General features: G+C 43.9%; 1 pseudogene; it reads left to right on the top strand.

Annotated features, from left to right (window-relative positions):
- The first annotated feature begins 202 nt into the window (after positions 1–202).
- Positions 203–7,256, top strand: LOC144125390 (uncharacterized; annotated as a pseudogene).
- The last annotated feature ends 16,270 nt before the right edge of the window (positions 7,257–23,526 follow it).

Genomic DNA, 23,526 nt, shown 5'->3' with positions numbered 1-23,526 from the left:
CCTCTTTTTCTCTTTCTTCTTTCCCTCCCACCTTCCTTCCTTCTCTTATGGAGTGGTTTGGGTGTTGGCCTAGATGTGAGACAATTACTGCACCATTTGCCTTCCTCGAAAATCTATTTTCCAATTTTTTTCAGGCCGGTGCCTGTATACCAGCACTGAGCAACCAGCAGAGGAGAGGACTTCAAAGGGTGTCCGAAAGAATATGAAGCTTGCCATCCTGCAGAAGACTTTGGTCAATGGCCTAAAAGGACCATCACCTTTGTGGTCCTTGAAGTACCTTGACCTTGTGTCGTGCTATACGGTTGAATATATGCACTGTGTGCTGCTTGGTGTGACAAGGCAGTTCACAGAGTACTGGTTTGATTCATCCAGCTGCCGTGAGAAGTACTACTTAGGTGAGCATTTGTTCATGACCTGTGTTTTTGTATTTTCTAGCTGACATAAGGCTGTGTGGTGAACTATGCTTTGTTGCTCTTTCAAGAATTGCACCTAACATAACATGCATACTAAGCAGTTCTTGTAGCTAGACTTATTGGCACATATTCAGAAAAGGTACAGGAGCGCAAAGTATGGACACTAATGAATTGACAGTACAGAACGAGCATAGTACTGTAGCAAGGTTTAGTTGATATGCCTGCATATTTACCTATGTGGCGAGAGACAGACTGCATACATTCACACATTTATGGACAACACTTATAGATGGATACAAGTTAAGAACACCGCGCATTTTCTCTGTCAAAAGAACCCTTCCAGCCAGTGGCGTCGGCCGATTCTCATGACCCTGCTGATGTGACCAAGCATGGAGTGGCAGACGAAACGGGGTAATCCTTTCCCCCTGTGTCCAGGGGTAAACTCCTCTTTTCATTGTGGCGCTGCTCCCTTCATTGCCGCGCTAGCAAGGTCATGAGAATCACGTGACGCCGTTGGCTGGAAGGAGGTCTTTTGATAGGTAAAAGCCGCTGTGTTCTTGAATTGTGTCCGACGATAGGAAACACTTCACTCTCGCATAGCACTACTGATGGGTCACTTATAATGATTGAATTTGCAGGACGACCAAGTACCGTGAATGCCCTCAACAAACGCCTCACCAGCATTCGACCACCACATCACGTCCCCCGTCTGCCTCGCACAATCCAGGAGAGGCACTTCTGGAAAGCGCACGAGTGGCGCAACTGGCTGCTTTTTTACTGTGTGCCGTGTTGCCTGAACACTCTTCCTGCTCAATATTTGAAGCATTTTGCCCTTCTCTCTCTCAGCGAGGCCATTTTTATACTTCTACAGAAGCAAATTTCATCTGCTGCCATCAGTTATGCAGGTGAGGCCATATATTCTGTCTGGAGCATAGTGATTTTATTTTGCATTCCAACCTTAAGATTTTATATGCACCCTGGCTTAATCCCCTAATAGACTGTTTTTTCTACAGTGGTAGCGGAATGATCCTTTGGTACCTTTGCTTCCATCTTGTGGCAACCAAAAAGATGCTTTGGACGAGCCCCATTTTCCTTAAAGCAGACGCAGATTGCCAGAAAATGCACAAGCTGGACTTTTAATACCCAGAAATGACAGTCTGCTTATGACAAGCCTGGCTAGTCCCAAGTCCGCTAGAGGGTTAAAGCAGCACATACGCCAAGTTCTGATGGCATGATTTTTCTTTTTAATGATGTGTAAGGCATTACATAGATCAGCACATGACATTTGCCAACTATGACTGATGAATAATTCATGATCGCATTTCTTGTGTCATGCTGTTACTGTTTCAATGCCAGAAAGATGGATGTCACCTAAAAAGTTAGTATAGGCTACATGAGGCTTGAAAAGGCAGCAGTATTATCATTGCTGCTTCATTCATTGTCATTCAGGTTCTTGAAACAGGCTTGCGTTAGTGTTTTACTGAATTCAAATGACGAAGTAGTCATTATATTGCAGTTTTTTTCATGCCTCACGTGACGTATACTGACCTCTGACATTGCAGCCATCGTTCAGGTGTTAAAACGCAAATGGCATGAGAGCAAATTTAGTTGTAAAGTACTGAGCTGTGGTTCCTGAGTACCAAAAGGCGATTCATGTTTACTAATGGCTCATGCATCATTACAAAGAAACATGCAACAAAAAAAATTGTACCTACATTCATTTATAAAAGTGCGTGGCTTTTACTTTTCATTCTCAAAAAATTATTCTAACAATAAAAGGTACAGGGAGTTAACAGTCTTCTTAGCAAAAACATAATCTTTCCTAGGCCAGCGGTTTCTTAATTCACACAATCCGGAGTGCAGTGTTTCTACAGATTAGAAAGGCATGCAGTGCTGCTAACAGGCTAGATGGCACTGAACATAATGTCTCAAAGTGACAGTACCTTGTAGTAGTGTCTGTTTGTGTGCGCTGTATACAAAATCGGTAGAAAAATGATTCATTTAGCAAACAAAATTGAAGCAGTAGGATGCATTTATGAAAAGGCCTCCGCTGTAATTAACTGCATGAACAGTGCGCAGTTGGAAGTGCAAAATATGGCACCAAAAAAAGCAGCGTTTCGCTCATTTTCATTCCTTACATTAGTAATACTAATAATGTTTTTCTTGCAGGAGCACATGCTAACTGTATGGTGTGGTGTTCTCCATGTCAATGAAACATTAATGGTCATTTTAGGCAAAACTAGTCAGCGAATGAAAAAAGACATGCCAGTGACCTCTATTTCACACTGCAAGCACCCCACTTGTAGGATGCCACTATGCCTACTTGTAGCAAACTTCAAACTAGAATTAATTTTGAAGCCTGTTTGCATGTAGAACACAGAGGGGTTTATTGAAAAGGCAGATATCACAAAGAGCTGTCTTCATCATCCTCTTCGTTTAAGGAAGAGTCAAGTACTTGTTCCTCTGTTTCTTATTCTTGCAGCAATAAACTCATAAATATATTCACTTAGTGAATTGTGCCTTACCAGCAAGAAAGCCGAGCAGTACAAAAGGGCTACGACGTTTTCAGCTGTGATAAACCTTTTTTAAGTGTGAAATGAGAAAGGGCTGAATCGGGCAAATTTTGAGTGTGTAATGTTTGGGTTCAGCTGCCATTAGCTTTGCAACTTTCAAGTGCATTTTTGAGAGGATTGCTTCTGCATTTTTTTTGTAATAGCATATCAATTTAACGGCCAAAGCACTTACAGTGCGACTCACGGTTTTCTCTGTACTGGCCTGAACATTTGTTCGATGACTGAACATGCCAGATTGCTTGCCTCATAGCGCTAAACAGATACGAACGCAGGGAGACAAACAGGACGGGCGCTGGTTGGCTCTGTTTCTTTTCTTTAACACGGAAAACATTTAATAAGGCATAGGCAATATTCCGGCGTAAATGGCACATTATTAAAAGACCACTGTTATGCATTGTCAATGGTTGATACTTGACAAATTATCGGAAATTATTCCACGTTTCTACATCTTTTCTGCTGCACACTTTCTCGTGGCATCATGTAGTCACAACTGTTCTGTGCTAGCTGTTGTGAGGACCTGTTGTTTTTCAAGAAAACAAGAAATCCAGGATTCTCTGTTAGGTGCCGCAGTCACAACCCATAGTGCTGATCTGATGGAAGCCATCTGTCCTACGAAGCTTGCATATATGTAGGCTTCTTAGGTGTACACGATGCCAACATGGTCACCACCTGGGGTACCACAACTCTGAAAGTGCATTACCTCAGTGGTGGTGTAGAGCAGCTTCTTGTGAAAGTGGTCTGTTAACAGTACTGAATTATCTCAGTTTAGAGTAGTGGACTGGTGTTCATACAGCCACATAATTAAATATATTGAAAGATTATGCCAAAAGTAAAATAGCTTTCTTTTTTCAAATTGCCTCCTGCAACGCTTCGTGAGCCGAGTTGCAGCACTGTACGGGGAGCGGTGCATGAGCTTCAATGTGCACCAGCTGACGCATCTAACCCAAGCTGTCCGTAACCTCGGACTCTTGTGGACCCATTCTGCTTTTAGTTTCGAGAACGGAATGGCCACATTGTTAAACTGGTGACGGCAGCACATGGTGTGCCTCATAAAATCTTGGAGCGGGCAATCATGAGTCAGGAACTGCAACTTGTTCTTGCTTTGAGCGCAATTCCACTGAGGAGCCAGCAGTTGTGCAGTCAATTTCTTCATTACCTTAACGTGCGCAAAGCTCACTATGTGCAGGGTGCCTGCTTGTTTGGATTGCCGAAGGAAGTGCCTCTGCTTCTTCCAGCAGAAAGCGCCGCTCTGGAGTTAATGCTAAACAACATTCCTCGAGTGCAAGGATATTTTAAATTTTTTTATAGATGAACTGTGATGCATAGCCAGCAGTACGGAAGGGGTACCAAAAGTGACAGTAGTGTCATTGAGTCTCAAGATGGCCAATTTTTTGCTATTAAGATAATTTTCGAAGTAGTTGATGTGGGGTCCCCAAGCAATGGTGAAGTTATTTTGCTCTGCAGGAAAATTGTGAAGATTGCGAGTTGGACTTGCCAGGTTACATAACGCAGTTTTTGTTTTTTTTTCTCTAGAATGCCCACTGGTTGCGATGAACCTCAGTGGAGTAGCCAAGCCTTGCATTTTCGTCACGTTCAGCAATGAAGAAAGTTATATTTGCAAAATTCCAAACCTCATTGAACGAGACTAGGAGGCAGTGTTAAAGGTGCAGTAAAGAAAAATCTGAACTCGTCTTTTTACCGCGAGAACTCTCTCTACACACTTCGGGCATTCTTACAAACTTCGAAATATTGTCCTGTGCACCCAATTTCTATAATTTAAATCAAATTTAAGGTCCTGGCTCTCGCTTTTTTTTAATTCAACGCTGTAGGTAGGAGTAAACCAACGCGTGGAGCCAGTCCTGCGGCGGCTTGCCGCTATGCCAACGATGCAAGGATACGTAAATCAAACAGTCCACGCGTATTTTTATTTCCTTGGGCCTAATTTACGGCTATGTTGTCGGCGACTGAAACTATTTATTCACAGAAACCTAAAACTCAATAACAGCGAACGCGAAGCCGCCACTAGACTGTCTGAAAGGCACGCCACGCGTTTGTTGACTCGTGCTACCTACATGCGTTCAAAAAAGGGCGGGAGCTGGGAGGTTTAATCCGATTCAAATTAGGAAAATGGCCCGCGCAGGACAATAATTTGATGTTTCTAAGAGTGCCCGGAACATGTAGATAGAGTTCACGCGGTGAAAAGGCGAGTTGAGATTCCACTTTAGTGCACCTTTAAGCCTTTGTCATTTCACTAGCGCTTCTTTACCCATCAAGTTGCTAATAAAAAATAATTTGAAAATACTGTATAGTGGGGTCATAATCATCATCATCAGCCTAACTCTGCCCACTGCAGGGCAAAGGTCTCCCATATCTTTGCAATTAACCATGTCCTGCGCAAGCTATGGCCACCTTAACCCCACAGACTTCCAAACCTCATCCGCTCACCCGACTCTTGCAATCCCTGCTACACTTGCCATCTCTTCGAATTCACTCCGTTTCCGTAAAGGGTCCCTGAAAAGGGTGTTTGCGGTTGTCATTAAAATGCCCGCATTATGTACAGTACAGGCCAACGAGCATTTATGCCGCATACAAGACTTCAGAAGCGAGCCGATCGATATTTTACAATACCATTTTTAAAACTCCAGCTTCCGTGCCTAGCGGTGACTTGTGGTGCTGGGCTTTTGCCCGAATCCGCGCTTGTTACGTCATGTAGTGCTCATTACGTCAGCAGCAGATTGCTAGCGTTGGTTAGTGTGCGTCAGCAGGCGGCAGAGGGGGCGTGTCCGAGGGGCCGGCAGAAGAGCGCCAACATTTCAGCGTTCTAAAAGTGACGACCGGAGAGAGAAAGGTGCAAAGACGCGGAAATTCGAATGTTGACTACAGATAACTCAGCTTCCACAAAACGCATATAAAAATTCTTACTGCAGGATATTTGTGAAGCGGCATCCTTTACCATCATGGGCATATCGAATCTATGCTGAGACTCCCTTTCACCGCGCCTTTAAGGGGCCATAAGTCATCTTGCCTTTGCATACATGACCTGCTCTTGCGCATTTCTACTTCATGGCAGCTATGGTGGAGAGAAGGCAGGAAGATGGTTTCGTGATGGTCAGAAAATGAACAAGAGAGGGGAAAGCCGCAGGGTGCTTGCCAACGTTCAAACTAGGGGTTAAGACAAATCCTCTTGTTGAAACATTGGCACGCACCCAGCCACTCTCTCCTTCCTTGTCCACTTTATGGCTGGCAGCTAGGATATATGTAACTGGTGTTCGTTCTATGAGCCGGCCACATTGCTCCTTTCCTGGCTCAAAATGTTGCAGTTACAATTTTCTATACCTTGCTGCGCTGTCTGTAGTTTAAGTTGCGTAGTTTTTGTTAGCTTTAACATTTTTGCTCCCTAGGTGAGTAAGGGTAAGATACAACTGCTATAACTTTTCTCTTGAGGGATATTGGCAATCTGCTATTCACGACATAAGTGTGCCTGCCAAATGCACTGTGCCCCATTCTGACTGCTATCATTGTTCCGCACTCATTGACTGGATCTGTGGTCACTGCCTGCACTAAGCAGCTGTGTTTAACCTATGAGACCCTCGAGCCAGTAGATTTGTATATATGTGAGGAGTTCTTATCGTGGTGTATTTTAACATGTTAATTAATTCATTCATAGGTTTACCACTTAAAATAATTTTCTGTCTATCACGAACTGTTTTTACTTTCACGACGCATTTGAAGATTATAATAGATAACTGGATAATTTTTAGACCCACCATTGAGCTTTGCTTGTCTTGGTCCTCGATCAAGGTATGTGAGGTTTAATGTTTCGAAGCTGCACATGGGTTATGAGAAATGCTGTAATGGAGAGTTCCGGATGAAATTTGACCACCTGGAGTTCTTTGTGTGCTGATATTGCACAGGACGCGTTTTTATTTTCCTGCACTGCAGTGGAGTTGCAATGGTAGGAGTTGAATCCTGTTTCCTTGTTCCGTACAGCCAAATGCCATAGCCACAAAACTATGACTTTGGGGGCACTTTCTGTACTGTGTGAAGTTAATATTTGGAGATTCCTTGTGTATTAAGGTGCACAGTAATAGCTGGTCAGTCTGGCGATACTGAAGTGTTAAGCTCCTTGGAAGATGCTACAGCTTGCTACAGTGTGCCACAGACTGCCAAGCCAGCTTTGTCAACTGCCCGCAAGGTTGAGTGCTATGTTCTTAAAGTTGCACTGCTGCTGTGTGATGAGCATGTGATGCTTGGTGCTCCTCAGAGCTAAAGTGGGCATATGTATTCCAGCAAAGTTCATGTCACAGGTCCAGCTTTTTTGCTGTTCTTGACAGATTGATCGACCACACAAACCTGATTTTTCCACTTGTAGAGTACCACTCATGATAATGGCGTTGTGTGCTTAAACTAAGTTTTGAGCTACTTTTATTGCATATCACAGCAAGGATGATAACGTGGAAGCAGACGAGCCATTCCAAGACGAAATAGGATGGTGGATGCGATCAGGCACCCTAACATTTTTAATCAGAGGTACTACAGGGGTACTGCCTGAAACTAAGAAATAGATGAGAGACGGAGGTGGCATGATTGCATCTTGGCATCCACTCATGGTTCACTACTTTCTGCAGGCACCGAGTGTGGATATGGCTACCCAACTCTTGTGTTTATTAGCAGTGCTAGCAGTCAGTGTGAGCTTGTCGAGGCCAACTGTACGAGTTACTAATCACCAGAAGAGTTGTCAGCGTACTCCCCACAGCATTCTGAGCGCGGTGCAGCCCATGTTGCCCATTGTTTCGGTGCATAAGAAACAGGAGTCGTTGACATACTCCACCATCTTGTAATGAATGCTTTCAAACGCAGTTTCCAAGTACCTTTTTACCTAGCTAAGATAAATTTTGTTCACAATATGTGCGACACTGGCAGATACTGAATTTTTTGTGTACAGTTTCTATAGCCATTCAATAATAGTAGCGTGCAAAATAAAAAATATAAGGTGACCGCCTGCAAAAATTTCCTCAACAGAAATATAGCACTTGGCTTTAAAGTCATGTTTATAATTCTTTCGTGCTGTTACTTTCTAGAATGAAACAATTCACTCAGCCACCTCTTCATTGTTATCGTGATTGTTGCCTCTGACACTTGCACGTACTGAGAAGATGTGTTGAAATATTGTAATTATGTTAGCATGCGGTTCAAAAATGGCAATATGCAACAGACGTGTGGACGGCCCCCTTCCGCTTCTCTGTAATTTTGTGCTGCACAGTTCTGGCTGTAATTTTACTGTGGCGATATTTTTATGGGACTGTAATATAGAAATCGTAATTCTACGCAGGTCATTGTGCTTGTTGTAATCCACAGCTGACTGAAAGGCCAGTAAGCAACCTTCACATTCCTGAGATAACTTTTTATGTGTTGCATAGAAGGTATCATAAAACTGTTCTTATGCTTAACAAAGGCATTTTTTCAGTAAATTTTTTTGCAACCTGTATTTTACGTGATCAAACAATTCATTTCGTGACAGCTCATCACTATAATATTTTTGTCAGTGTGTGACCACCAATTGTGCTGTGTTCGGTAGTATGTTTAAATAAAAAATTCCAGTTGCTATCTGTCAACAGATGCCCACATTCTAATGTCAAAATGGTTACTTTCATTTAAAAACTTGTTACGCTTGTTAAGGCAAAAAAAAAATTGAATACAGGTATCACCACCACTGTCCTTTTTCTCAAGCAATCTGCGGTGGTGCCGATGCTGTTTTCTCACTATTCACTTTCGAGATGTGATCACAGAGTATTTCTCAGTCTAGGCATCATGAATTCCAATGAAGTAGCATGAAAAAGATATTTCATTTTTAAGTACAATTATCCCAGCAATAAATATAAATTTTTCTGCTGAACCAATATCAGAATGGCTAGAAAAGGCCATACAAAATATTTTTACGTCCTCAGTGCCCATTTGAGTAGTAATGCTTAATTTTTTCTGTTGTGTAAACTACAGCTGAATGCAACACATGTAGGAAGTGGCAAATTCCCCTCTATGCTTTATATCACATGTTGTTTGCATTGCTATGGCAGGTACAACGACCTACATCGATCAGGATGGCGCGCACCTTGTAATTGTGTTCCCATGCATGTGCCTGCCATGCCCATTACCTTCGACAGGTAATACTCCTCGTGGGTCTTTAAGGTAATAATATGAAATGAATGAATGAACAGATAGCTCCATTTCTGTGAAAGAAGGTATAGTATGTTAGGTTTATTTCTTGAGAAGGTGACCCTTGGCATCTTATAGAACGAAGATCCACTAGTAACATGCAGAGCTGAAGGTCAGATTTGTTCCTGAAATCATCTTGATCGGGAGGCGCACTACCGCAATATCTGTGTGCGTAATAGTCACGTCCGCCACTGCACAGACCGTTGCTCCAACCGTTTGCGCTCACCAGTTGTGTCTCGTTGTTCATCCAGTGACTCCCTCTTGCTAGATAAAAGGGCAGCGCTCGCCGCCTAGATAACAGGAGAGGTACAGCAGGAGAGAGCTGCTGCTCCTGGCCCTACGAGGCTGGGAATTCAAAGGGCCCGCGCCGTTTTCAGCAGGGGTCCTGTTGCAACCAATGCATCTGTTACGCATGCCATCATCATCCTCGTTGCGAGACGCGTCTCCTCTCTCTGTCCTTTTCCTCTTTCTCCTTGCTCCCCTATCCTCTAACTTCTCTATCTGCAAGAGGCAGCGGAGGTGGCTCAATATAACCAGTTGGAAGGCTCGTGCCATAACAACAGCTTTTATACGAAGTGCCTAACACCTATGTCATGGACACCTCGGGTGCTGTGGCTATGTGTATGCCCTACTACCGGCGCAATAACTGCCCTATAGTACTCTTCGGAGGCTAACAAAACAGCCTAGTTCAGATGAAAGAAGACTTTGGTTTGCCTCTCACCTCCGACCTTGTAATGCCAACCCCCGAGTGGATTACTGCCTTATGCTTGATGTTCTACAAGTTTTCGCCTACATGTGACCTTGAAGTTTTTAGGATTGAAACTGCGGCAAACTACTCACGAACCATAAGACTGTCTTTACCGTATTGTGCAGAAAGAACCAAGACTTGCCAAGAGTTAACATTAAAGAATAACTGCATGTGATGATGAACGCAGGCCTAACTGTGTGTAACCACATTTAACCGAGCTTCCGCTCCGTGTAACCTGGCTCTGCTGAGTTCAGCCACAGCAATGTTTTATCTTGTCATTTTGTTTTCAGATGGGCGGACGCATTCACCCATTTAAAAGGGCATATATAGGCGACTTTTCTTTTTGTCACCACCCATTCGTATTCAGTTCTTTAGTTGTCGCGTCACGTTTTTTTGGATGTACATTTGTTCACTACAATGTTGTCTATGCCGAAGGAAGCTGGGCCAAATGCAGGCGAGGGCAGCCAGACGTCGATGAAAGCGAAATGGAAAACGCCTGTGTGCTATGCGTTGTCAGTGCAAATGCAGTTGAATATAATCCGGAGCCCGGCACCATAGCATCTGCAGTAGCTCCTCATATACAATGTCCTCATTTTTTCTAATCTCACTGTGTCAGTAATGAATGTGCTCGGCTTCTATACACACACTAAATGAATCACTTTAGCCCATTAACGGGCACACATCTCATTGTCATCATTAAAACTCTCCTGAACGCAGCTATTTGTGTCCTCCTCCTCCATGCTAATTATAACACCAGGTTTTTTGAGGAGCATCTGCCAGTTTGTTCTTAAGTTGTATCCGACTATGGTAAATATGAAGAAATGTAATTGATATTGGATATAACTTGCTGCTGTGTTGTTTCTGTGGTCAGTGTACGAAACTAACTATTAGGCCATGATATATTATGTTGTATTCTGTGTAATATGCAGAGTTGAGTTTCATTGAGCAAATGGTGGTGGAAGATTTTGTTTGTACTAGGGGTGTGCAGTACAGTTTGCCTCCTGGTGTGTAACACATTTATTAACTAATCAAAAGGAAAGATGTTACAATAAAAAGAATGTTTGATGTTTTCATTTTGCACAAGCACCACTGATGTTGCAGTAGTCACAAGGAAACTGTCGGTCTGCATGAGTGCAAGGTTAGAAAAGTGTGCCGAAACCATATTTTGGGTGGCCGAAGGTGTTCCTGTTATCAATATCAATTGTCGAATGAGTCCTCTTTATGGCATGGTGTGTTATGTTTTCAGTTAGAAGGTGGGTAGGAACCGTACACATGTAAGATCCAGCTTTGTCGCGTATGAAACAAGGATCGCAGTGGATGCTTGGTGCATGGATTTCACACAGGAGCTCATGGCACTTGCGGATGGTTTTATTTGTGATGATTGTTACATTCAGCAGACGGCTACTGAGGGCATTCTTGAACTTGAGTATGCTGAAGGAATTGAGTGCACTTTTTCTGAAAGTTTGTCCTAAAAAAATACATTTAACATGACAACGCTTGGAATGACAAGTTCGGTGACAAAACCGCCGCGTTTAACAAGCTGCAGTTTCGGGATGCTCTGCCTCACCCACCTATAGTTATGAACTTGCGCCGTGAGGCTTCTTGCTAATCCTGTAACTTAAGGAACATATAAAGACATGTAGGTCCCAACTGAGGCCGTCGGCCTCATTCTTCTCCGACGGAAAGTAAAAAATTGTGCATCAATGGCGTAACAGCAGCAGCGTCAGTGGGGGACTATATCAAAAAATTAATTACACCCCCAAAAAAAGACATTCCAGTTAAGCTTCATTTTGACTTTGACATCTTTCATTTTCGTTAACACGTTACAGACAAGGACGCAAATTATTCAACGCACCTCTCAAGCTTAGGATATATGTATAAAATTTTTGTGTCTGTATATTCAGTTCCTTCTTATTGAAGGCTACTTCAGTAATAAGGAATGAATGGTTCAATTGATTCATTTATCCTATGAACTAATGTATTGTGGCCTCATTTTTTGTTATCTTTTAGGTCGCGTCTTTGGCCTAACTATAGTTCTTTATTTCCTTACAGTTCTATAAAATAAACTTTTTTGGAATGTATTCACTTGAGCTGGTGTGTAGCTTTGAAATAGCACAGTACCAGAATGCCATATCCTTGTTCACACATGTTGTTCTAGCTGGTACAACTTCAATTGGTGTGATGCGGGAATTTAGCATCTAAAAACCTGCACATTGCCTATAAGAGACGCCACAGTAGAGGAACTGATTTCGTCCGCCTGGGGTCGAATTAATTATGAGCTCATGTTGTGATCCATATGGCTAACAAGATGGAATGTATTGCACTTAAGTTCATATGAGCCATATAAAAGACACATATGAGCTGAAATATTTTTGAAACACATATTAGCACATAATAAAGACACATATTGTCCCACTCGAGCGACTGAGAGACACAACCGAGTGAATACAAGAGCCACATATTAGCTCAAATGTGTGATACGAGAGACACATATTGGCCCATACGAGCGATAAGAGAGACACATATCATCCTATACGAGTGACTGAGAGACACGAATCAACCCATACGAGTGACTAAGAGACACGTATCAACCCATACAAGTGACTGAGAGACACATATCAACACATACGAGCGATACGGGAGACCCATATTGGCCCATAAGAGTGATACGAGAGACACGTATCGGCCCATACTAAGGATTGGAGAGACACATATCGGCCATACGAGTGATATGAGGGACACAAATTACCTCCCATATGTCATCTCGTATTGCCACATATCACACACATATAAATTCATACGAGACACATATGCATCCATACGAGATTTTTCGTTAGGGTTCTCTCCAATACAGTCAGCCGTTACCGAAGCCATGAGGCAGAGAACATCAAACTAGACGGCGAGATGCACGCAAACGCTCCACACAATCTCAGGGCATTAGTGTACGGAATCACCCTCCTTCGTCACTAACAACGTTTGTGCATCCTGCACCGGCACCAAAGCAACCGGCATACTTCGGACTTATGCTGAAACTATCTGTGCTACACAACACGGCGCAGAAACGCATCTTGCGAAAGATGGCTCGCGCACGGCACACTTATATGAATGCTAGCTCAAGCACAATATCGAACTGGTCACTACCGAGGTGATGAAGCGTATGCTTTCGCTGTTAGGAATGCCACAGGTTTCTCCGAATCAAGAGCCCGGAATCGGGCCCACATCATCTTTCTTTCCGCGCAACTTCCAGTTTCATGATGGCGTGCATTATTGCGAAACCTCACGACATTTTTGCTTCAGACTATGGAAGTACCGAACAATCAGTCGCAAACAAGCAGAACTTCAGAGGAGACTGTCCATCTCACCGACACTTCCGCCAGCTATCCTACTTGAGGAGACTGGCACTAATAGGCCCAGTCTAATAGGGTACAAGCCTTAGTCCGCCCCTTCCATCGAGCAGCGACGTCCTGGGCCAGGATCGCCATCTCCGAATGTAGTAGCCGATGAGCAAGCATGCGTTCTTGATTTCTCGCGCTCTGTCCAAACCTAGCTTAGTAATTCGCGTGGTGCACTCAGACGCAGGAGTTAGCAGGAGGCAGGTTACGTAAGCAGTGCATGTACCGAGATTACGCGCGCAACTTTTCCGCACCGGCCAAGCGGCAACAGCAGCGCAAAATAATGAATTAAACAAAATATGTGATTACCACAGGGTGAACCTGTTTGAAAACTGAATAAAAACACACATTCACGGCCCGTTTTTACAGAAGTTCTTCTGCGTTCATTCGCGGTTGTAACCATCCGTCCCTTGAACGAACGGCGCTTCCCGCCGCGTTGGCTCAGTGGTTAGGACGCCCCTGTGCTGTGCGATGTCAGTGCATGTTAAAGGTCTCCAGGAGCTCGAAATTATTCCGCAGCCCTTTACTACAACACCTCTTTCTTCCTTTCTTCTCTCCGTTCCTCCTTTATTACTTTCCTTACGGCGCGGTTCAGGTGTGCGCCGAGATGTGAGACAGATACTGCGCTGTTTCCTGTTCCCAAAAAACAATTTAAATTTGATTCGTGACACACATAAAATGCTTCGTTGGAAGCAAAATCATTGGAGCCACTGCTTTGTTGGGCGGCTGTGAAGCTACCTAATGCTTTGTGGCAGGCACGTAGCAATGAGAGGGGGGGGGGGGCGATATTTTGGTGCGAAAGCACTCCGCACTAGGTCTAACCGGATACATAAAATTTTTCGTCGCCGTGATTTAACCGAGTGGCAGAAGCTGCGAACTCGGGCTACCAACTTTGAAATGGGAATCGAACTCGCCGAGAACCGGATTTGGCGGATGTGTATCCAAAGCCTCCTGGCAGGAACTGGCCGGAGCTGGAAAGTCGGGCTACCCGCACTAAGACGGGAATCGAATCCACTAGGACCCGAGTCAGAGGCGCTACTCCTATAGGCCATGCAGTTACGTCTATGCAGCTTGGTTATAAAGCGGGGCTTTATAGCTGTGTCGCTTCTGCCAACTTGGACAGCATCCTTCACGGTCCTCCTCAAGCATGCCTCTGGCAGGTGGTACTTGGCTGGTGACATGGCCTGATGGGCCATGGGATGTGGCAAAACCGACTGAGCCGAATCTTAAAATTTCGATAGCCTACCCCCGAAATAACTCCGGAAAGTCCTTAAATGTGGATGGACAGTAAAAATTTCGAAGCGTTCGCACAATACTGCGTTTTTGGCGGACTCTAACCGCCTCTCATTTTTTGCAGACCGCCGCTAACTTCGCACAGATTTCTAAGGCACCGCCATATCAATCCCCACGCTTGACGTGGGGATTGATATGATTATCACGTGTTCGCCAAGACTTAGTAGCGATCGCTAATGATGCTATTTAAGAACAGCACAGGATAAAACAGTATGCGTCAAAAAAGCGCACAAAAAACAGCATAGCGACAAAGCAGCACAGCGACAAAACGGCATATCGAAAAAACAGCGCCACAGCACAAGAGCGCAAGGATAAAACAACACAACGATAAAAAAGCACATTGCAGTAAGGTGGAGCGCTGCTAGAGGGGTGAACTGTCATACCCACAACCGCAAACGGCAAACCACAACACATGCGGCAGCGACCTTTGGATAAAGCGAGTGCTCCTTTCACAGACTCAGTAAGGAACAGGGTAGGGTAATATTCGCATCTTAAATACCGACTTTTTTGTGGCGTGAAATGGGATGAATAACACTACAGAAGTTGTCCTGGAGGCATCGATTCTGCGGGTTGATCATCATGGTGCTGAATTCTGGCAAATCCGCCCGGAGTAGGACTAGAAACAATATAATTGGAGATAAGCAAGCAAGAACTACATAACCGCTAGTTCTGCAATATTAACCGTTTAAGGAACGCCGTTCTACAATGAATGAGCCTGCCCTATTTTCGAATGAACCAGCAAAACCAGCACTTGCTAACTCCAAAGGTAGCTGCCGCATGTGTCGCGATTTATCGCTGGACGTTACGGCACTGAAGCAGCGCTGCACATCACGCCGATGCGCTGTTTTGCCGTCGTGCTATTTTTTCTGCGCTGTTTTGAGGCATGCTGTTTTGACGTGTGCTGTTTCTTCTTGTTTCCATCGCTAATAGGGCCGCTATCTCCCAGAAAACAGCAGTGATAATGCTAATATTCAATTAACTCACTTCAAACTTTTGGCTTCGAATAACAACAGATAAATCACACGTGGGCAAAACGGAACAACGATAACAAAAAAGAATATGTATATTCAGCAGAAAAGATTACAGACGTCTTTTGTAGCAGGAGCTACACTGACCGATGTTCAGCAGTTTAGCGTGGCTCCTGGAGAGCTGTGCTGCGCATGCACGAGGAGTAGTGACGTCACACGGCGCACAGCTGGCGCGCCGTCGCGCGCGCCTCGCCGGTCTGCGCCTCCCAGAGGAGTGACTTCATAGGCGCGGCAGACGCACTGGCCCCGGCGCGTGCCGAGCTGTGCGCCTCCTTTGCGCAGTAGCCAAGTCTGACGCTGCGCAGGAGCCGCTTGATAGCACCTCTCATTTTGTGCGCATCCAAAGAGGTATCAGGGGGGTGGGGTATACATACAGCGGGGCGTTTGCCAGTGTACACTGTAAAAAAATTCCGTACCTATAACCTAGACTATGTACGTTTTAGAAACGGAACCACTTCTGCTTTTAATGAAACGTAGGGAATGACCGTATATTCAGTCCAGTATTGTAGGAAACGTCCGTGTTCCTCCATAGTCGTTGCAGGGAAAAATACTAAACATTCAAATTTAGGGATCAAAACTTAATACGACAAGACGGTTAACCCCATCGACTATGTGTGCCACCAAACACACTAATAACTTGCTTAAAGGCAGCAAAAACAGAAGATGCTTAGGATGTGACGCCACTTCTACAGGATGAACCATTGGCCCGTGGACTATAGGCATCACATGACGTCCCATTTTTGATTTGTCTGGTTTGCTCTTAGCCAACAATGTGCGCAAACTAGCATGGCCAATGATAGTGAGCACGTCTAATGCGATTAACACAATGTGCAAAGCTGAAGAGCCAAGGAAGGGTGAAAATGCATTACGTTGCTTCAAGGTTGAATGATTGGTACAAATTGTGAGCAACGTTAAATAACAAAGGCCTTAATTTGCTATAATGTTAAAAGCTGACTCGATGCAAAAATGTTTTCGCTACGTTGCTAGCCACATGACAGTAATATTTAATAAAAATGTTACTGCAACATTTGCTTTCTGTGAGAAATGCTGCGTAATAAGGTCAATTGTTAGAAAACATTTAGACACAGACAATGGTTGGACAACTTCTCCAAAGTGAAATTGAACACCAGCTGAAAGTACATTGCAAACATGATGAAAGTGCACAAGTTGAAAGCCGAATTTTCATCTGCCGTTTGGTAAGGAAACGAACCACTGAGAAAACTAAAGAGCATGGGCAAACAAATCTGTGAATGCAGTGCAATGTAGCAGTTACATCTTTGCTACACAACCGTCAATCAAAAACTCCAACTTCTTCATGAATAACAAAAGCACAGACACAACAAAATATTCCTCATTGCAATGTTTAATTTAGTAGTTACCTATTGCCGCCCATTCATGCCTGCTCTTCCTGAAGATAAATGAAACGCCGCCAAAAAGCAGCGAGAAGCCATAATTGCTGCAGTGAGAAGGAGGATGTGCACCAATGATGCTGTTCCCCCATTCTGAGTAGGAAATAATAGCAGTTTTTTTCTGGAAATACTCTGAAAGCACGAATTTTCTATCCACCGTTTACTTAGCTTACAATGACACGACCCATTGTGTACTCGGCAGCTTTGACAAACAAGAGGGCCAGCCGATAGGCACAGAAGACTGTAGAACCTTGCTAACTTTCAAAAGATCAATGCTGAGAAAGAAAAAGCTGACGTAAAATGAGGAATTCCTTATTTGCACTTTTTATGCAATACTAAGAATGTGGCTAAGATATGGCATGAACATTGTTTTTTTCTGTTCACTTACAAACTTTCTAGCCTGTGCTATTACATTACTGCGATGTAAATAATAAACATGCCAGCACTGTACAATATGCTGTAATACTTATGAAATACTCCCCCTACAAGGCTACCGCATGCCTCTTACATGCGGTAAAGTTTATATCTGACAAACTAGTTAGTCTGCAAGATGAGACACCAAGCCTCTGACATCTGGCGATGTGTACCTCCCATGTAATTAGAGTGATTGGAGATGCTCATTTTTGATGGCATTTCAGTTGCTGGGTGTGGAAGGACCAGATATGAAGAGGAACAACTACACAACAACATCACAACAAGCAATGTGCCATAGCTTTCCTTCTGCCCAAAAAGGAGTTTCATTTTCTATGTTCTGTGTTCACATAGCTGCTTGCATGTGCACATTTTGGCTTGTTGGTAGGTGCTTTCCTCTGTTAAACTACAGTTTTAACTCTGGCCTCAGTCCTCTGCGCCTTCTTATTTTTTTGCTAGAGTTCACCTTATGTCGCGTACAAACTCACGCAGATCTCCACTTTTCTACGTTTTCAACTGTCACATCTTCTCTGCCTTCGTCGTGTCCACCACTGCATCCGATGCCTTCAAGTCTGCTGTGTATATTCATTTTAATTAATCTGCCTACACATGTATTCATGTTAGTCACTCACTCCTCTATTCGATGCCAATCGGCCCTGAGAGTAAATAAGTGAAATGGTAGTTATTCTAGGTCTGAGCAATCGCGCATTATGTTGAGTTTATTTTACCAAGTTGACCAGTAGAGAGTGGAGGGAAAAAAGCTGCTAAGTGGAGCTCGACATGCCTCTCGCCCCTTCACTGGAAAGCAGCAGACACCAAGGCATGCGTAATCACTAACGAGAACAGAACATGACAAGTTTGAAGTAATTCAGTAATGTTCCTCGCATTTACTACATTGCACACTCGCTGCTCAGTAATTTATTACCTCATTAGATATTCTGCAAGGAGAGTGTACAATGATGTGTTTTGTTTGAAGATGGCACCACAGTACAATGACAATCATTAACCTTGTGCCAACACAACATCAAATAAACTTCTGCCCAATAAATGCTTTGCTTACAGTGCCAACGCGGCACATGTTTAGAAAATAAGCTCAAAATATTAGTGTCATAAAATTTGAGCAGACGGTAATTCCCCCCACCCCCTCCCTCAAAAAAAATGAAAAAGGGTGCTCTTCCGACGGTACGTTTGTACGATGCGGCTGTAATATTTGCTACAGTTCAACTACGTGTGAAATTCAGATATAAATAATTAACGCCAAAGCATTCAGTTGAATGCGAGGCGCCAGGGCGCGGGCAAACAGTAATCGTCTTCAGGTATCCACTGGTGCCACGCCCTGAGGGCCGCTGCTCGGCGAATACCATTCATGGCCACGTTCACTTCCAACAAGCTTGTCACAAACATCACACAGGTGATGATGCAGCATCATGATGCAGCAGCAGTTCATCATTGCTGTTGGCCAGTGCTGAATTTTTTGGCGTGGTAAACGGAATCATCCACCGAAACGTGCGTCGACTGTTACTCGTCAGATTCTTGCAGTCCCACGAGGGAGAGCAGCTTTTCCGTCGGCTTCAAGTCTCCTCTTTCGTGCAGGGCCACTGGCATTGTAACGCACATTCTGCATGATCGTTTTACTACGCACCGATGCCGCATGGGATAGCAAGCGGTTGTATGTACACTCCAATGCAGCGTTCGGGCCACACACATACACACACATACTAAATAGACACAACGCGCAGGACGCACGCAGCGAACACAGAAAAACAAAAACACATTCCAAAGCGCCTGTTCATTCAACTCTACACCGCGCTAACTGCGAACATGTTTCCGACCAGTGACTGCGGGCTCGGCTAGCGCTTCGACTTCGCCATGGCTAGCCATGGCCAAGCTGCGCTGCAGCTGGTGGTAATAACGTTCAAGCAACGAAAAAAAACTTAATATATCAAACCATTCAGGTTGTCAGCTAAAAAGCTACTCTAAAATTAAATACATAATATATGTTTTTGCCGTTGTGCGCCTTTGCGACATCAGCGACGTAAGCATGAATGCGAATACGCGAATGGCGCTATGAATTTCCCGGCAGCTCTGTAAATTGCAAATGGCGTGGCTGCGCCGATAACTTGTAGACATGCTTGCAAAGGTAGTCCGTGCGAATAGTTAGAAATTTAATCGACTGAAATTCCTGAAGGAAAGTCTGCGGCACTGCATTTTTATTGTTTCTGTGCATTGCGAGTGACTTTGGCGGCAGCCACTCGGCAACGTCTCCGGTTTGGCGAACTTGTGAGAAGGTGAGTCTTTTGTTCTCAAATTTTGAAAGCGGTTTTTGTTTGTATTGTAACCCTGCGTCTCGTCGCATAGTATGTTCACGATAACATCAGTACAACGTGCATGCGCTTTCTGTCTCTATTTGAAGTAACATTGGTCGATCAGCTAAACATTTGTATTCAATTAAGCACAAACTGTCCATGTTGTTACAGCGTGCCTAATGTGTTTTGAGATGATTCTGCGCAGGAGATGGTCTTCGGATAATTTGTGTTCTACCAGATATAGTCTAGAGATTTGAAACCATTTTTCACACTGAAACAACGTTGGAAAACTGTTTTGTGTTCATGCATCTGCTGTCCTTTTAGGCAACCATTCGCATGGCTCCTTTGGATCTGGACAATTGAATACTATTGCTAGGGGAGCCTGGTAGCAGAGCTCCTGGGGACGCCCAGTGGGTCATCTGTTTATCCAAGTGCCGAGTACAAAAGGTACCATTCCGGACTTTTTTTCCCAGTCCGTTAACCTCATATTCCATGTACAAATGTTAGCGCAAAAATAAGAGAAAATCACAAGAAAGGTGGACAAGACAACGCGCTACTGACAACTAATTTTTTATTGAAAGAAAACACATAATATAGAGGTTCACCGTCACACCACCTATCAGCTGCAGCAAACGTCAGAAAGATGAGTAGGGTCATAAAAGCGTTAAAAGAAAAAACTCCAAAACTCTTTTATCGCTTTTATGACCCTACTCATCTTTCTAACGTTTGCTGCAGCTGATAGGTGGTGTGACGGTGAACCTATATATTATGTTTTCTTTCAATAAAAAATCTGTTGTCAGTAGCGCGTTGTCTTGTCCACCTTTCTTGTGATTGTCTCTTATTTTTGCTCTAACATTTGTACATAGAACTGTGCACCAACTAGCCCCGCAACAAGTGTTACTTGAGAACCTCATATTCCTTGCAAAGATTACAGTATGTAATCAGGTAGTAAAAATATGGGTAACTTCTGGATATTTCAGAACAGTTCAGAGAAATGCACATGCAGCATCAGTATTCTCTCGGTAGACTTTCTGAGACCTGGATTTATTTCTTCTAGGACATTGGCAAGCAGTAGGTCAACTGTGCACAAATTTATTTTCCTCTGGTGCAAAGTAAAGAGTGCAAACTTCATAAGACAAGTCTCTAGTCTGTTTCATTCTCACTGCATTTGGCCAAAGCATAATATGAAATGCTGTATTTTTTATACCCTAGTTTCCTTTACTTTGAGCAGTAGATATTGACAGTGAACAGCAAGGCAACTCTATTCGCTGACGATTTTGCCTTCGGCAGCAAAACAGGGAATACTTTACCCCATGTGTTATCTCGACAGACTCAGAACTGCGATGGACAGCTGCGTCCACAGCTGCTATCACCTCTCAAGTGCATGCGCTCGTAAGACACATAACTCTGGATTGCCATTTACACAGCCTTGCTCATTGCAGTTGCCGATAAAACCTCATAAGTGGTACTATTATGCACTCTTTTCTTTGGCACTATGTATGAACTTCTGTTCTCGCCCTTTCTAGAAATAATGCATGCAGTTTTGAAGTTGCGAAAAGGGAATTTACGTTTAACTTGATTGTCATGTCAGTATGTTACAGCCAAATTGTACATTGATGTCAGGGCTGGTGGTTTCTTTTCATTATTTTAGGAGAATGTTATAATTTCACCTATAGCAAATAATAACCCTCACTAATTAGCTGTTTTTGTCATGTCCAGTATTTTGATATGCTAAGCCACCAAAGCATGATTCAGATTGTGGTCAGAACTAAAAGCACCGAGTCTTTCGTGTCACTAAAAAATGTGTTTTATACCCCTGTCACATGGCATTCCTCTAAGGCCTTTCCAGCAAAGGCACCATTTTTCACCAAAGGAGCGAAAGCATAAAGGAGCAGCGATGCAGCTACACGGTGCAGCCCAAAGGTGACAGTCGTTCAGGCTTAGCACCCGCTGCTATACTAAAGGTCGCTGAAGTGACTGTTTTAAAATTAAAGTGGTGTATTCTGTTCATTCGTTGAGCTTTGACAATTTTTTTAATTTGATTGCTTCCTTAAAAGTACTGCAACAGCTACTCTCATCAGCAGGAGCAGGTTTTGTACGTGTATTGCCTTGGCCACCAAGGGCGCTCGGTGTTGCCGCAACACTTTCACTGTCTTGAAATTTGAACATAAAACATAAACGCCCGCACAAAAACCAAAGCCAGACACACCTTGCGTATTTGAAAAAAATATTTTCGAACATTATTAGCTGTATCTATTTTTTATTGCTTTTACTTTTTGACTTTGGACGGCACTGCGATCACAGGTTCTCGAAGGCCGCGCCTTCGGGCTCCGAAGGCCTCGGTTGAGCGCCTTCGCGTCCAAGGCCCTTAGCGGCAAAGGCGCAACATTTGTACCGTGTATCTGCACTCCTTACGCCTTTGGATATAAGGACCTGATTCTCAAGGGCCTTTGCAGTGCCCGTGTGACGGGGGTATTAGTGTGGTATCGCTGCTTGAACACCTGTCCCTGGTATCTCACAAACTGAATAAGGAAGGGAAAAGCCTCAGGGTGCTTGCCGACGTTTCGACAAGAAGACTTGTCTTTGTCTGGCAAAGCGTTCATCATTGGTGGGGTGTAAATAAGGTATTCACTTCAAGGAGAAAGGCCTGATGTGTGGGACGAAGGTGCGATGTGGGAAGGGCGTTACGATGGGGAGCGTGAACCTTTACCAGGCATGATGGCTGCTAAAGAAGATTAGCCGGTAGACGTGCAAAACTGTGAAAAGAAAAGGCCAATTCAGTAGAAAGGAATCTCGGGGTATGGAGCGTGGAGAGATAGTGGGCTTGAAAGGCTTTATGTCCAGCCGCAACAGGTGGCTGCCTTTTCCTGAAAAACTAGGATAAAGGAATTAAGCAGCATGGCAGAATAAAATTCCAGGGGGGAGGGGCAAAATAATTTGAAGGAAAAAGGAAAAATGAGGGCAGATTCGGAGAAAAGGCAAAACAAAGGGGGGGGGGGTGCGGGAGCCAAGGTTCCGAGAAGTGACGTCTGGAGGTGTCTGGAGGTGCAGGGCGTAAGGTTAAAGTATAACGATAAATTAAAGAAAGCAGGAAAGGAGGGGGAAATTATTTGTTGGGAAACCTCTGACCATGTGCAAGGCCTTTTGAAATAATTACGCCAATTCCGGAATGTACAGAGCTGGCCACATTTAGTGCAAACATGTGAGCGCATGGCCGCTCTCTTTAGAGGTCCACTGCGTGCGGCGCAGCCACTCATCGCTGCAAAATGGCGCAGGAGGAGATGTACCTGGATGTGGTGCTTCGTGTCATCTGTTACACTTCGATGTGCGGCAACAATGTCAGACGCAGTGGCCCAAAGAGCACAGCCATCTGCTCGCGTGTTCGCACTAAGAGTGGACAACCCTGCACTTGAGAGATTCTAAGTTTCCTCTGTATATGTTGACCCCAGACGAAAACAAGTCGTCTTGTCGAAACATTAACAAGCACCCTGAGATTTTTCCTTCCCTTGTTCACTTTGTGTCAAGAAGCCACCTGCCTACTCTCTCTCTACCATGCAGTCCACATCTTGTACGGTTATCTTTGTATGTATACACCAGTGATAAATCATGAAGGAAATCAAGGGATTTGTATTTGTATTGTTTAACACTTACTTTAAATCTACATCATGAGGGTATAGTTGAAAATGTGCTACTGGGGCTTAGTTGTGTATCGTGACTGGTTTCTCTTTATCAGGGCTACT

This window comes from Amblyomma americanum, chromosome 1 (assembly GCF_052857255.1).
Source record: "Amblyomma americanum isolate KBUSLIRL-KWMA chromosome 1, ASM5285725v1, whole genome shotgun sequence".
Classification (NCBI taxonomy): Eukaryota; Metazoa; Arthropoda; class Arachnida; order Ixodida; family Ixodidae; genus Amblyomma; species Amblyomma americanum.
The sequence above is the reverse complement of the archived record's forward strand: the minus strand, read 5'-3'. Positions and strand labels throughout refer to the sequence as shown.